Genomic DNA, 4,214 nt, shown 5'->3' on the forward strand with positions numbered 1-4,214 from the left:
GCTGAGTCATGAGCATTGTTCACATGCATTCTAACCTGTCAACTTCCTTAATAAATCCTTTAATTGTGAATATTATCTGTGAGTTCGGTGTAGCCATTGCAATAGACATTAGAATCCAAAGAAGTGCAATAAAGAACTTTAATTAAGGAAACATAATTGATGTCAGAAGTGGGAGTCATTGCAATGGCCTCAGAATCATAGAAGACTCACAGACAGAAATAAAAGGCAGGGGAAATGAAACATTTGATTTCTAAAATGGTTATTTGGGGTACTGTTACTTTTTTAAAAATTCAAATCATTTTATTGGGGGCTTGTACAATTCTTATCACAATCCATCCATCCATCCATTGTGTCAAGCAGGTATGTTACATTTGTTGCCATCATCATTCTCAAAACATTGGCCTTCTACTTGAGCCCTTAATATCGGCTCCTCATTTTCCTCCCTCACTCCCCTCTCCCCACTCCCTCATGAACCCTTCATAATTCATAAATTATTATTATTTTGTCATATGTTACACTGCTCTACGTCTCCCCCTGCCCTCTTCTGATGCTGTTACTTTTAATGGATGTAAGGAATGCTATGTTATAACTGAGAGGAGAAAAGCTTTTTCTGAAGTGGCCTGGGGGGAAAAGCTTGAATGATTAATGTTAGTAGGAGGCCAGTGCCTATTGGCACCATCCTGCCAGAGGCCCCAGGTACACGAATAGACACAATCCAGGGTGATGAAGAGATTACTGAATTTAAGTATTATTTAAAAGATAATGGATTATGTTCAGTTAGCTGAACTATTGAAACTCAATATTTCTATTACCTGGTATTGTCACATAGGAAATCAATCCTGTCACAAGAAATTAATTATGATTACAAAGTTTGAAGTCCTCCTTCAGCCTATATTTCATTGGAGATGCTAAAAAAGGAGTTAAGAATTACCTGGAAGGGGGCCGGGGGAGGCAAGGCTTTTTGTTTGAAGCCAAGGTAGAATAAGGGGCTTAAAAAGGAAACCCGAGCCTCTCTCAGAACTGCTGAGAGAACAGTTTTACATTTTGTTTTGTCTAAATGATTGTTCTCTATTTTATTTCTATGGATTCTAATATCCATCACAATGGCTACACAGAACTCACAGACAATATTCATGATTAAAGGGATTCAGAATTAAGGAAGTTAGCAGGTTGTAATGCCTGTAAAAAACTGCTCAGGGTAGCTGTTTATCAGAACATGTTACAAAGTTCTGTCCAGTCTGCTAATGAATGCCCACTGGGGCTTACCACTCCACTGCAAGGTGCAACCAGAAGGCCTTTAGCTCAAGTTCCATGAGTCTACAAATCCAGCTCCCTTAATTAAGTGCCCAGAGTCACCCCAACTGCAGCCAGCCTCAGCCCAAGGACACTCAGCTCCAATTGTTCCGTGGGTTCAGAAATCCACCACTCTGTTCTATGCTCTTGCTCCCAATTCTACTTCTGCTCCTCTGATGGTACAGCTGTCTTCTGGATCCAGGAGGTTCATTAAACAGGGATCTCAAGGTCAGAGGGGTTGCTCCACTCCTGGCTGTTAGCCTCCTGCTTCTTAGCAGGCTCATTTTTACACAGCAAGACGATATTCCAGAGAACCCCAAGAATCCTGTTCATGGAGAAGCAGGGGAATATGACCACCCGATCATAATCACAGCACTTTCTTCCTCAGCCGCTTCCTGAAAGGTTCCGCTAGGAGGGATCTCCTGCACTTTCTGGTAGTGAGAAACGCAACTGGAAGTCTAAGTCAACCCAAGTTTTCTTAAAGTGGGAGAACAGAAGTACCTGCTGACAGACCCCTTTACCACTGACCAGTGGCACAAGCTGCTTCCATGAGCCCATTTCCCCAGCCCCTGGGGCAATCCTCCAACCAAACCTTCTACCTTGCTGACTTCTGGAGACCAAGTAGGTTGCAGATCACGTGGGACAGTTTGGGGTGGATAGACTCCAATACTCAAGACACACTTTTCACCATTCCCTGCACTCCCCCTCCCTTCTTGTCTTTTCTGCTTTGTTCTCAGGTGTCCCACCCACCCCACCCTACCCTCCATTTGCTCCCCGCCCCCCCCCAATACAGCTTACATGTACACAAAATAACACTGCCAAAGGAGCAAGAATCCCCACCCAAAAGGCAATTTTATTCTTTATCTTCTTCAGTTTGTGTTCTTTTGCTTCATTGTACTATTTTTTTCCTGCTCCCCCCCTACTTCCTCTTCCGGTGTCCTCTTCAAAGTAAAGAGGTTTCAGTGGAGCTTCTAGACTAAAAACAGACACCTAAGAAGGAATTGGGTGCAGACTTTGAAGGAAGTAGCCACTGAAAACCTTATGCATAACTTTGAAACCTTGTCAGATACCGAAGAGCTAATGAATGGAAGCAAAACATTGTCAGAAATACTGCTGGAGGATGAGCCCCTGGTTTTGAAGAGCACTCAAAATGTGACTGAGGAAGGGGTGCTTTCTATGAGTAGAGATGACTGTGTAACATGAGTGGAGTCAAGGCTATGGGAGTAGAGCTTTATGGATCTTTATTTCCTGATAGAGCATGAATCCGAGGTAAGAAGAAACAGCTGGAAAAAAATCTACTAATGATGAGAACTTGAAACGTGCAAAGTACGGATCTAGGAAAATTGGAAGTGGTCAAAAATGAAATGGAATGCAAAAAGATCAAGGTCCTCATCAGCAGTGAGCTGAGAAGGACCAGTATTAGCCATTTTGAATCAGAAAATTATATGATTTAGTATGCTGGGTGTGTTTGGGTAAACTAGGGAAACAAATCCACAGAAACTCATATGTATAAGAGAGAGGTTTATATAAAGGGTAAGTGTACATTAAGAAAGCATCCCAACCCAGTGCTGTACAAGCCCATAAGTCCAACATTAGCCCATATGTCCGACACCAATCTACAAAGTCCTTCTCCATCTCACAAAACACACACTATGATGCCGACTGCAGGAAAGCCAAATCAGTGAGCATGTAAGCATCTCAGCACTGTCAGGGGTCTCTACTCAGCTGCTCTAGCATCCAGGGCTGCATCAGGGTAGGTTCATGTGGCTTCTTCTCAGGGTTGTGTTGCAGGAAGTGAGCCTTACAAGTGGAGCAGGGAACTGGCTACGGCAGCTGCAGCCTGGTTCAACCATCACAAAGTAAGAGACCTGAGAGCTAGAAAGGTGAAGCTCACCGAGCCATTTATCTCTCTGCCCTTTAATTGATCCCACATGTGTTTATTGGCCAGGTTGGCACAATAAACCTTAACTATCTCACTGGGAATAACACAATCAAGAGGGATGGTGTGGAATTTGTTGTCAAAAGGACATTGCAAAATCAATCGTGAAGTACAATGTACTCTGTGATAGAATTATATCTATCTACTTTCAAGGACATCCAATCAATACAACTATTATTCAAATGTATGCACCAAGCACAAAAGCTAGTTTTGAAAAAGTTGAAGAATTCTACCAACATCTTCAGTCAGAAATTGATCAAATATGCCATCATGATGCATTGATAATTATTGGCAATTGGAATGCAAAAGTTGGAAAAAGAGGAACAGTATTTGAAAATATGGTCTTGGTGAGAGAAAGGAAGCTGAAGATAGCATGATAGAATTTTGCAGAACCAAAGACTTGTTCGGAGAAAATACAAGTTTTTCAACAACCCAAAAGGTGATTATACACATGGACTTCTCCAGATGGAATACACAGAAATCAATTTGACTGCATGTGTGGGAAGACAAGATGGACAAACGCAATATAAGCAGCTAAAGTCAGGCCAGGAAAGGTGTGCATCATGGTTGTATATTCTCCTATGTGCTCTGATCAGACGTGCTCCTCTCCACAAGCTGTAACTTCAGTGGTGTCCTCTGAAGTGCACTCTTCTGGAGTGGGGGTGCCCACATAGTTGACATTGGGGTCATCCCTGCAGACCTCTCTGTTGGTTCCCTGGTACATGCCAGTATGTTGTATTCAACTCTTGGTGCAGCAGGTTGAAGTCAGGTCTCTCTCTCTCTCTCCTGTGGAGATATAAACAATAGTCCCCCCTTGGGTGGATTAGTGTCCTGCTCCCCCACTACCCATGTCTTACCCCCCCTTTATTCCCCCCTCCTATTTAGTTGATTGCCATATGTATCCCTGGATTTTGTCTGGCCCCTGCCATAGTGCCTGGACCTCACCCCAGGAATGTATGTATATAGTAGCTTTTCCCCTGTG

Source organism: Echinops telfairi, unplaced genomic scaffold (genome assembly GCF_000313985.2).
Source record: "Echinops telfairi isolate 266 unplaced genomic scaffold, ASM31398v2 ScPeMD7_5;HRSCAF=22, whole genome shotgun sequence".
Lineage (NCBI taxonomy): Eukaryota > Metazoa > Chordata > Mammalia > Afrosoricida > Tenrecidae > Echinops > Echinops telfairi.